Source organism: Scardinius erythrophthalmus (genome assembly GCF_964197995.2).
Source record: "Scardinius erythrophthalmus genome assembly, chromosome: 14".
NCBI classification, from domain to species: Eukaryota; Metazoa; Chordata; class Actinopteri; order Cypriniformes; family Leuciscidae; genus Scardinius; species Scardinius erythrophthalmus.
In genome coordinates, this window is record NC_138234.1 from 32,090,379 (window position 1) to 32,103,096 (window position 12,718).

At 37.2% G+C, this 12,718-nt stretch overlaps 1 protein-coding gene across 2 annotated transcripts in view; it reads left to right on the forward strand.

The window, feature by feature from the left end:
* The first annotated feature begins 3,915 nt into the window (after positions 1-3,915).
* Positions 3,916-12,718, forward strand: part of dag1 (dystroglycan 1) — a 35,433-nt gene continuing 26,630 nt past the window's right edge. Inside the window, exon 1 of one of the 2 annotated variants that reach the window (XM_081385318.1) lies at positions 3,916-4,423. The gene's annotated coding sequence lies outside the window, so the exon portion shown is untranslated. Of the gene's footprint in view, positions 4,424-5,372; positions 5,591-12,718 lie in introns of those variants that run through there. The other variant, XM_081385317.1, reaches the window with a different exon arrangement.

Genomic DNA, 12,718 nt, shown 5'->3' on the forward strand with positions numbered 1-12,718 from the left:
AGAAAATACGCGCTGCGTTAATCGCGCGTTAAAAAAATTAGTGCCGTTAATATGATTTTGCGTTAACGCGTTATTAACGCGCTAAGTTTGACAGCCCTAATATATATATATATATATATATATATATATGACATTTATTATTATCTTCATTAAAGACAAAATATATTTAGGTGGAATATGACCCAGACATGATCTGGATTCAGTACTTCTTCTGAAGGCTAAGGCTAGTTAATCTAGGCTAGTTTGTCATATTCATTCCCTATGACTCTGTAAAATGTTCTTTGTAGGTTGCTGGGACATGCATATAGTATGGCTGTACAGTATTAGTTATCACTACCTCAAAAAAGAGCCAAGAACACTATTGTTTCTGGCTTGTCATTCCTTTTTAATACCTTAAGTGAAAAAACAAATAGGATTTGAGGCCCTGCAAACGTGACTGCTCTCAGGGACATTGCTTTGTCACTTTACATTAGACACACTCAAATGGATTTCCTCTGACTATCCTATAACTGTGTCCCACTGTGGTTTGCGTACCACCATTTGGCATTTGCAATATATTATTTTATTTATGAATCTATTAACATTATTCCTAGCATGAAGAAAATAGCTGATAGTGGTATTAAATGTGATTGCCATACATTTATTTTCCTGAAATGCCTAAAGATGAACTTACCATGCACAGAAAACTGAGAACCTCAAACTGACTGTGTATCGGAAATGATTTAAAGAGATTTCAAAACTGTAATGGGCCATTCACACATAAAGTGTTTTTGCAATAAAAAATGTGAGACTGTCAGGGTCATGTTTAGTTTCTTTGTGTTTTTGTTCATGTTCCTGTGTTTCCTTTCAAATTAGTTCCTGAGTCCTTAGTTACAAATTGTTTGTTACTGATTAGTCCCACCTGTGCCTAGTTTAGTTCTCTGTGCATTTTAGGGTATGTTTACATGGAAATGTGTACAAAAACAGATTTTTTTTCGCAAAGTTTCGCAAAACGATCCCCGTTCTCACGGATCTGCGAAACCGACTAAAAACACTGTATTATTCATGCCAGACCAGTAGATGGCGATGTCACTTCGTAAAGAAACACAACACACTAAATTCACGTTTTTGTAGTTTACACGGAGACGTTGAAAGACGTTGAAAGAATTGCACTTTGAAACCCGTTTTCAAAAGTTTGTTTTCAGGCTCCTAAAACTCCGTTGTCGTGTAAATGAACGGCCAAAACAAATTTTCCATTTTTCGTTGTTAATTGAAAACGATGTTGTGTAAATGGCAGATTACATAAACAGATTACAAAAATTAAGTACGTTATTATTTGATTTTCTTACATTTTAAAATACTCGTAATCAGACTACAGTTACTTTTTTACTGATCACATGATTACACAATATTACAAAATGGCAGTAAATTATTAAAAATGTATTGATTCTCCTTAATTCTTCTTTTTTAGCTTTTAATCTTTTTCTACAAACCACCTGCACGATTTCCCACCGTTGACAGAATTTTCCAGCTTTCCGTGTCTTCACTGTTATATACGGTAGGGGGCGCTATTACGCATCTCCTGAAAGAGTACTGAATCTCCTGATCAAAACACAGGCTTCTTTGGAGCAGAAACAAGCGATACAAGCATTGCTTATGTATGTCCCTAATCTTTGAAGGAAACACGATTTTCTCAGCTTTTTGTTCAAAATGAAACTTACCCACATTTAAGGGTTGATAATAAATAAAAAAAGAACGCTTGAAGCAAGAATAAAACTTCTTTTAAAATAAAAAACAGCAAAGGCTCTGTTCTTTCTTTTGATAAATGTTCAAAAGATGTTCATAGAACAAAATATTCAGAAAGTTTTCTGAAAATTATAAAAAATGTTGGCGGTGGCAGGCAACTTTTTTTAAAAACGCTGGAGGGGAAAGAGTTAACAAAGCCCTATTTGTTATACTATTAAGACGTCATGTAATGCAATGTTTAATGCACTTCGTGTTGTTGATAAAGAATGGAATACAAATTATTTGTATTTTTAAATCAATATGGCACAAAATTATTTTATTCAAAAACAAGTAATCTAATAGATTACTTACTAATATATTAAAATGAGTAATCTAATAGATTACATAACAAACTACATTTTTATATCATGTTAATTGTTTTTGGTAACAAAGTAATCTACCCAGCATTGGGAATATCCAAGCTGCTCTTGTTCCACTGAGCAATATAGTCAAGTTCAGATTTTGTTGCAAAAAAGCTTTGAGTTCAGATTAAACGATTTGTATCGTTTTTTAGGACAGATATCTTGCTACTATGAGGTATGCAATAAGGTTGCTTCCTGGCCAGCTTTATATTTCTAATCAGCCTTTCTGGAAGCTTCCAGGCGTTACCCCATCAATCAAATGCCTGGATGCTTTTGGACCCTTTCCTTTAAATGCGATCTCAGGTACTGCTGGGGACATTCGCCCTTATTAAAGATGGCCTGTATTGATCTGTGATAGCCACCCCAGGTTGTCTCTCAGATGGCCCTCTTTCTATCCAGAAATTGCTGGATATTGATTGCAGAATGAGAAACTGTGGAGATGTTGATAATCTTATCCTCTGCGGAAAAACCAGAGAAACACCAGGGACTAAAGGTCTCCTTGTTTCCCTTCAAATATGGTTATTCACCGTCCAATTCAGATGTTGGCTTATGCACTACAAATTGTCTCTGTAGCGCCGAGGTGTATGCTGATGAAAAACATGCACTCCTGTTGATATCTTACCTGGTGGTGAGACAAACATTTGTGCACGACGACACATCTCTGTGTCTAAGAGGATTATGTGACCCGTCTGAGACGTACAGAGAACCTTATCGTACTCCATCCTGGAGAGACAAAGTAGAGGTTTAGCATAAACATGCATGGGATAAGAAAGTGGGAAAACAATATAGAAACACAATATTTATATCTGTTCTATAATAATTATTTCATTATTACCTTCATAATCATTTTATTGATGTATATATTGATGTATATGTATATATGTGTGTGTGTGTGTGTGTGTGTGTGTTTTAGTCAATACTATTAAAATTGTGTTTTATGTAATATAATAAATAAATATATTATATACATTTAAGTTGAACATATAACATAATTAGTATGATTTTTTATTTTATTAAAAAAAATATTTATATTATGTATTAAAATATAAACATATGTTATCATATAATATAATTATTGTTATATACATTATTTCGATAATAATAATATTAACAATAATAATAATAATAATAATAATAACATGCATGTTAAGCATTATCATGTAATATGTGCTACTGTTATTAATCAAAGTTGTATATCAAAATGTTTAACATGTAATCATCATCACCATAATCATGTTTAATAAATATTAACAAGTTATACTTGATTATTATATATTATATGTTCTGTGTTACATACATATTTCAATAATAATAATTATAAGAATGTATTTAAGGTATTTTATAATAAACAATAAAGTATTTCCTGATTTTGAAATCGTTTTTTTTTTTATAGTATAATACATACACACACACACACACACACACACACACACACACACACACACACACACACACACACACACACACACACATATATATATATAAAGTAATATTTGCTAATGATGTCTATCTATCTATCTATCTATCTATCTATCTATCTATCTATCTATCTATCTATCTATCTATCTATCTATCTATCTATCTATCTATCTATCTATCTATCTATCTATCTATCTATCTATCTATCTATCTATCTGTGGTGTGCTTTGTGATGTCAAGAATGTGAACAGTAGCAGTGAGGTGGAGTCGTGTAAGGGGTGGAGTGTGAAGGTACATGCCTCCTCCTCCTCTTCCTCCTCCTCCTCCTCCTCCTGCATCTGAAGGGGCAGATAATATTCTTCAAAGCCCAGAGACAGACTCTGAGTTACACAGCAAGTGCAGAGCAGCTCACAGTCCGATAAAACACGCTGGGCAAACACCCTTTCTTCAGCAACCCTCTTCATCGAGGCGCGAGCCTGCCGAAACCCTCGACATGTGACCGCTCCCGACCATCGTTATGTACTTTCATTTTTATCTTTCTTTTTTTATTTGATTTTCTTCGTCATTAAGGCTCAAAGCAGGACTTGTAATCAAACGCTGCGCAGTCGTCCTGTGGATTTGACAGGAATAATTCATCCTCATTTTCCAATTCTTTCTTGTTTCTCGTAACGAATCTTACATGTAAGTAAGGACAGGCGGGAAAGGAGCGAGTGAATACACAAGTGGATGAAAACATCGTACTGACCTCCAGCTATAACCAGACGAGAAGACCTTTGGTTTAAACAACAGCAGCCTGTGTTATTCTCCATTGGAGAAGCATTGAAACGGATTTTACCACGTAGGGAATCGAGTCTGTTCATCTCCGCCGCTGTGAAACGGTAAATATCGCTTGTTTTGTTGCTGTGTGGGAATTTCTATTTTAGAGGTCTCTGGGATCGAGTGGACAGACTCTGCTGGTCGAGTCTGGACAGTGAAAGTTTTTTAGCAGTACAAATCAGGGTCTCGCATCATTAATTTCTCTAGGAAAGATGTTGAGCTGCAGCAAGGACACATAATAATATCTATCTAGTAAATTTTTTATATTTTTTTTATTCTGTTTTGGAGAAGTCAAAAAGCAGCAAGGTAAATAAATAAATAAATAAGTGTTAAGCATTTTAAAACAATCATTTTATAAATATTTAATTTATTTTATTTTTCCAGCATAGAAAACAGGCGGTCCCTACAAAAAAAACAGTTCTTAAAAAAGTCGAAAAGCAGATTAATAATACATATAAAATAATAGACAAAGAATAGTGTTAAATATTTATTTAATCCAACAGCAAAAATTAGAGGATGTGGACTGTTTAAAAAAAAAATCGACGCTTTTCACATTTTGGGGTTTCTCAGAAGCGGAAGTCATCATAGTTGGGTAAACTTCTATAGCGGTGAATGAGAGACTATGTTAAATATGTATAGATTTTTGTGTGTTCCCATTTGCTTAAATAGCAAAAGAAAAACTCCACAATAGTGTTTTCACAACTTTCACAAAGAGGGGAAAAAAACAGAGAGAGAGATTGATAACGACGTCAGAAGAGAGAAAGATGTTGTTTTTACCGTCACTCCCACAGCCGCTGTAGAAACAATTTTAACTAGTTTCTTGAAATTTGATGCAAAGGTAATATGATACACAGTATAGTGTTGTAAATGTACATAAATGTACAAAAAAAAAGAAAGAAAAAAATATATAAAAAACTTTACGATGTTGATGACCGTTAAAACGCGTAATCGCAGTCTGTGAAAAGGGTCCATTAACGCATCTATAAATCTGTGCTCGGCTGGTCGCGTCTCGCGGTTCAATCGACGTTAGCCGACTCTGTGCTCGGCTGGTCGGGTCTTGAGGCTGGACAGTGAAAGTGTGTGTGTGTGCGGATTGATTCGTGTAGATGGAGAGAGAAGAGGGTTAGAAGGGCGAGATTTCTTCTCCTCCTTGCGCACGGATGCGTCTATAAGCTTGAAATCAAGATATTATAATAGCTGCGATGTGACGCCGACCTATCCCCACCGAGGTAAGACATCGTGTAAAGTGCTTTTGTGGCAGTTGGACTGAATTGTAGGTAATATTGTTAGGCTCGGCTGTGTGTGTGCTGCATAGAGACTGACGCTCCTAATGCAAACCAAATGCAAACAGGTGTAACAGCCCCATCTACACCGCAAACGAGCGCCGACGCGACGCGACAAACCAAAACGCTCGATTTAACCGAACGAGCTTCGTGGGTCTTTTAGTTTTCCGCGTCGCGTCAATCGCGTCACGTCGTGAGATGGGCTTTAACGCTTTTACGTTACCAAAAAAACAAACAAACATTAAATCCCAAATAAGATTCGAATCAACGTCGCTTTTGTCCTGGTTTTCCCTCCTCTGCGACCCATCATATCGCGAGCTCAGTTTTGGCACAGTTGTGATTTCCATCGCTAATGTTTATTTTTTGGAGGTTTACGTTAGATGAAGGTATCGTGCGATCGATTAATTAATCTGTCAAGTTGGTTATAATTCGATATCAGTGACCTGACTTTTGAATTGATGTGCTGAAAAAGCGATAAAGGTTACTCGTTTCCGGTATAACATCATCATTATCTCTCGCTATTATCATCACCCGGTTTATTATTCGGCTTATTGCCTTTTTAAAGGACATTATCGGGTCGTTTCAGATGGTATTGATTACCAACAGATGATCAATAATGTCAAGTCCAAGCAGAAAAAAAAGATTTAAATCTGTAATTGTGTTGTGAAACATGGTGCAGTCAAATTTAATTTCCGCGTTGAATTTGCTTTCAGATTTTGGTTTCTTCGTTTCTTTTTTTAACCCTTTACAGACTTTTTAAACATTGTTTTAATACACGGTCTCGTTTTACGTGTTTACACATCAGGTTAGTCTTTGATCGCATGTTTTACGATGTAAATAAATAACAGTGTTGTGTCTGACATTTTCGTAAAGAAATGTTGATGAAAGGGGTTTGCATTTGAGTTTAAATCAAATTGTGACTCTCCCATGGTTTTGTGAATTTGTTTTTGTCTCTTTATCCTCATATAGACATAACAAAGTAACCTCAGTGTGTGGCACTAATGAACCAGGAGGATTTTTTTTTTGTCACTTATTGGCTTGTTTGGCTTCTTAGCATGTTCATCACGTCTGCCTCTCCATGGAGACGTTTTTAAACCTTTCAGCTGTGCGAGGGGTTTTTTCCCCTCTTGTCAAGGGACACCAAGACCTCCATGCGCACGCCAGACATTTGGTTTCCACATTATCCCTCAGTATTTGACTTTTTCATCTTATGCTCCTCTGCGAACATGCGGTGGTCAGTCGGTTTTAACTTGAACACATGGTTGACTCCACAATAAGGCTGTGGTGAAATTGTGTACTAGTTTGGGAAGAAAAAGCCTCATATATACATAGACACAACATTATATGACATTATTACAATGATTTTAATCAAAAGAATCATGAGTCTGTAGTAACCAAACACATCACATTTAATATAAATATCGACTATTATTGTTTTAGATACAATGTATTTGCAAACCTTAGTTTTAAAATTTGCTTTTTAACCCATTAATATGTAAACCATTAGATTCCATCAATCAAAACATGTCGTATTATTATTATTATTGGAATATTCATAATTCGAGTCTTTGGTAATGTAGTTACACGTTACTTCATGTTCTTACTAACAGAAAATTATTCATAATTACAAGCAACTAAACCTAACCATAACTATAGTAAGTACATGTAGTTAATTAATATTATACTCCATATTTAAGTACAATGTAACTACATCACCTTAAAATAAAGTGTTCCCATTATATTTATGCTGTTGTTTTGTGTAATTCTAGTAATTTTACATAATAGCTAATAGTTATGTTTAAAATGTTATGCATTTGAGAAAGTGTGTGATGCATAAAGTTGTGCCATTTATGCAATCAATACAAGTTACTTTACCATTGAGGGGGAAGTAGAGAATTGTTCGTACGAAGTTTCTTCGAATCTTTTCAAATTGTATATTCCCATCTGACCCGAAACTTAACGTTATACTGTACATCTAGTTTTTAGTCATGTTTCAGTCTGTCAGACCCAGATTTAAAACCACAAACTCCCACATAACTTTCTCCGTGTTGAGTCGGTTGGTCGTTTAGTCACTGAATATCTCATGTGGACGAGGTTTAAAGTGAGTTGTTCTGGAATAAGGCCATATCTCTGCCTTGGCATGTAGTTGAGTCTATTTTCTGCAACCCCCCTCACTCCTTCCCAAGGGAAAATCCAGTGAGTAAAGGGGGATAAAATTAGAGGACAGGTATAAGTTTCCTTCCTGCCCTTTTTTTCTTTTCTTGTGTAAGTACTAATCTGTTGCGGTTCTTCTATAAGTTTCATATTCTTACTGCCATTTCTAGACTGAACTAGGAACCCTATTGAAAGTCTGTGGTGGGAGGCTAATTCGCCACAATTCTCTCTCTTTTTTTTTTTTCCTCAGGTGCCCTTAATTTAATTGCGATTGCAGGTATTGCAATACCCTTTGGGCTGATCGTCTTTGCAGAAGATGTTCTGGCCTGTTGTACTGTTGCACTTGTCAAGTGTTATTGATTTACTTTGCCCCTGAGAAGAACTCTCTTGGCTCTCTAATTGCATGTTCATTTATGCCTTAATTTGTTTGAGCTAACCAGTCCGCGGAGATATTTATTCCTTATGTACCTTGTAAAAACGTCCTTTTATGGTGCAGTCCTTCTGGAGGAGTGCGGAGAAAACATTAGTAGAGGATGACAATATTGATTTATTTCCTGCACATGTGACTTCATTGTTGGTGTGGGTTATAAAAATAGACAAAGTATGAGCCCGCCCCCGGACAGGTGCCTTGAAAGTTTATTGTAGATGATTGCAGGGTTGAGTCTGTGAAGTACCTATTTGGGCTTTGCCCAAATCTCTCCGCACAAATAAAGCCTTAAACTTGGATTACGCCGACCGTGAGGCGAGGCCGAGCGGAAAAGGTGCGCCTATGGGAAAATTCCCAGTGTGGAGTCATGCACCGGACCTCTCATAACTCCCGTGCTTTCGTAATCAGACACGTAATCTTGTAGGGTGATTGGATTTGAGATGACGCTGGAGTCCGACTCGCTGCTCCTACCACAAACATGTCTTTTTTTCTCGCACACATACACATGCAGATCTCTTGTTTATTTTCCAGTAAGCTGCTTCAGTCTTTGGAGGCACTGTCTGCTGCAGTGTGCAATAGTTCACACTTCAATTGCAGCCTAACCTAGATTTCAGTAGCACTGCTTGTAAATAACCCTGGGGCTCTGTTCTGAGGGAGGGGGCTTTAAAGGCAGCGGGAAACGGCTCTCTAATGCAAGGCTGCGTACTATCGGCACTGTGATAAGACTTGCATCATCAGCAGAGGTGTGGAGCTGAGAAGAAGAAAGCTGAGAAATGTACATGTTGCCGCCTGGCACCGAGCAAATAGATTTCCCGTCTAATACCGTGCACTTCTGTAATGTGCAATAACATGCAGTCCCGCCGAGGAGACGTGCGTTCGCTTAATGAGTTAATGTTCTGCCGTAACGTCAGAATTGACCAGCTCTTTCACTGAGAGGTTTGAAGTCGACAGGAAATCAAACCTGACTGTGTTTACATTGTTAATACTCGTTTTCGGTCTTATTGTCAACGATTTAGCGGTGCACGTTAATATCTTTCAGCTGATGTTTTTCAGTGCCTCCGTTTCAATCATTTGTCTAATCAATTTGTTCAATCAAGTTATGACAACGTATGTTTTTACATTGCTTTAACTTTTTTTGTTATCAAGATTCAGTTTATTTATGTCAGTTTAACGTAATTTAAGTTGAAAATGACTTAAACATTCAAGTTGATTGTACTTAAAAGTTGAAGGCTGCAGCTTTTTTTTATTATTATTTTTTTTTATTATCTAAAAATTGCAGTTCTGTCATCATTTGCTCACCATCATGTCATTCCAAACATGCATTGTTTTTCTGCTGAATGCGAAGATATTTTCAAGAACAACATTGGACCCCATTGACTGTCATTGTATAGATAACGTTTTTCAAAAAAACCTTCCATCAATGAAGTGTACATTTATAATAGATTCATACAGATGTATCAGATATTGTAATACGAGTCATTTTATTTCACAATAATTATTGTGATGTAGTTATTTTTGCTGGAAATAAGGTTGCTAATAAACGCTATTTCCATAAACGTATTTCTTTCTTTCAAATAGGGCCATTTCTCAGATGGTTTTTGAGTCTACAAGCTCTACATATAATGTTATCCTGCAGAACTGTAATGGGGGGGTTCAGCTGTATAATTCGTATCGGCAAAAAACAATATTAGCAACAACAGCTTAACACTTAGTTTTTAAGAGAGAGAGTGGAAAAAGCAAAAAATAGTACAGTGTTGGGAAAGGGAAAAAAACAACCTTTTTTCATGTAGCTGTAATGCTGCAGCACAACTCAGGTCGAGACTTTCTGTAGAGTCAGAGGCCTTTTGACTAAAGCTGCACTTTGACATTTTGGAAGAAAACAGCTTTGAGTACATCGTGCGACCTTCTCCTCCGCGTACCTTGAACACAAAGCAGCGATTTAAAAAATTGCAGCTTTTCATCGGCGGTCGACATGCTGAGTTCTTGTGGCGGCAAACATGTTGTTTTTTTTATTTGGATTTCTATGGACTCAATGGAGACGTCCTGGCCTGTGGTCTCGACAGAGGGAAAACAGGAAGGAAGATCTGTCTTACAGGGAAGACGGCGTGATTCACTAGCTCAGCATGCTGTAGAAACGCAAGTTTAATGTAGCATAGGATGTTAACGCGATGGCCTGGAGACTGAGACATGTTGTCAGCTCTGGATGGGAGAAACTGGGCAGATAAAGGCCACCTCACACAGACGCGCTTACATTACCTGCTTACAAATGCAATAATATTGATTTTTAAAGATTCTGTTTACATATTACCATGTCTGATGTTGTGTCTGTCTGATCGCTAACAGTTGGGGGTTGCGTCTAAGGATTTGAGAGGAACATGAAACATTGGGCCTGTTTAATGTTTGCACGCACCAATTTGTGACCAGCAGCCTTTTGGATGAAGGGAGGCTCTCTGTTTACCCCTACTGAGCCGCTGCTTTGAGGTGATCTTTGACTCCCACACAAATTGCCTGCTGTTTACCGAAGTGCGACTGTGTCTGTCGTGATCTTTGCGAGAAGGCTATAGGAGGATACTTGTGGAGTTGTCTTGAGTGAGCTTAGAGCTGCTACTACCTTCTGAACTACACCTAGACTGGAGGAAACACTCACAGTTTGTTAACAGATTAGCGCGGTAACCCATAAAGAGCGAGGCTGGTTGTGGACTGGAGTGCCAGTCAGGGATGGAAATTAGCACCCGCCACCAGCCAAATGCGGGTGATTTTGTGTTGTGGCGGGTAAACTCGCTTCACCTACCGGCCACCGTGGCGGGTAAATAAAAATAGCATACTGTTTCACCCGGACGGCGGACACTTTTAGAGAAGGCACACCCTTCAAAAAAAATGTGGCGTTACATCGCAGGCGTTAAGAGGTCTGCAGAGAAAACATGAACTCACTTCAGAAAAACGGACTTTCCTGTCCTCTCAGCCGCTATATTGCAGTAGCGCGCACTCTTCAATTGCAAGCGCAAATGCGATGGAGCGCGCTGTATATCGCTTCACTATATAAAAAAAACCCGCGTTGTCCAGATTCAGTATCTGCGGTCAGACGAGATGGTGTCAGGCTATATGTCAGTGTCATTATTCTATCGTTATTTTCATAACTTGTTACGAAAAAAAAAAAATCTCATCTCAGAAAAACGAAATTTCATGTCCTGTCATCGTTATACTGTGCTCGTAGCCTGCACTCTTTAATTGCACGCGCAAATGCGCCGACGCGCGCTGTATCACTTCACTAAAGCGCAAAAGAAATACGAGCATGCAACGTCGTAAATTAGTAAGTAACGAAATAAAAGTAAAATACCAATAAATTAGATTATTGGTACGTCATGTGTTTTGCATGCAGGTATGATGTTCATTCTATTTATCAGAAGCAGCTTCCATGTTTCTTTAACAGTTCTTGTAAGTATTGTGTATCACCATGGTAGCCAAACTGTTGTTTCCATAACCCCAAAAATGCCACTTATTGGTTATTTCTATATTTTTATATGACTGTGGTGGCTCATACCAAGATTGTATTAACAAAAACTAGTTTGGGACTGCTATTTAATAGCTTAACTTTGTAGGCCTATACTGTTTATTTATCAGTATTAGTCATATTCTTATATTTTATTATGTTAAGTAAAGGGGGACAGAACTTGTGTGTGTCAACAATTTTTGTGTAAACAAATGTATTATAATAGGCCTACATAATTCCTAAAAGGGTGGGTCGCAGCTTGATGACCATGGGGAAATGTGGGTTCATGGCCAAACTATTCAAAACATCATTCAATGTGAATTATGATAATCGTAATTAATAATCGTAATTACAATTTCAAGGGAATAATCGACAAATATGATTTTTGTCATAATTGTGCAGCCCTAACTGGAAGCCATAAAAGACCACGAATCATCCAAATTTTAATCTGCCCTACTCATTTAATGAAATGTATATCAGTTCATGGTGTGTGTGTGTATAAGAGAGAAAGAGAAAATGTCAGTATTTCATTGAGACTTGAGATTAAATAAACTGCTTGAGTATAGTAGATCTTGTAGTATTAATTTTCACATGCAGTTACACATTGTCGGTTAAAAACAAGAAAGTGGCTGGTAAAAACATTGAGTGGCTGGTAGATTTTGAAATCCACCAGCCACAGTGGCCGGTGGACAAAAAAGTTAATTTCCATCCCTGGTGCCAGTTGTACTCAGGCCAGCTACATATTCACAAAAGTGGGAGTCACGTGAACGCCTTAGGCCTTGAAACGTCTACTTAAAGTTAGTGATTTACAATGTGCTGTTTAAACAATGATATATTAACCATTTATGATTTGGCCAGGACGTTTTTTTTTTTTCATCCTCTGATATTTATTGCATTCGAAAGCTAATTCAAGTTGAAACATAAATCTAGGCCTTAGTTTAACTAATCGCTTCTGGTGATCTTGGTCATGTGTACTACTTCCAAGGGCCCCTGAGATAACTAA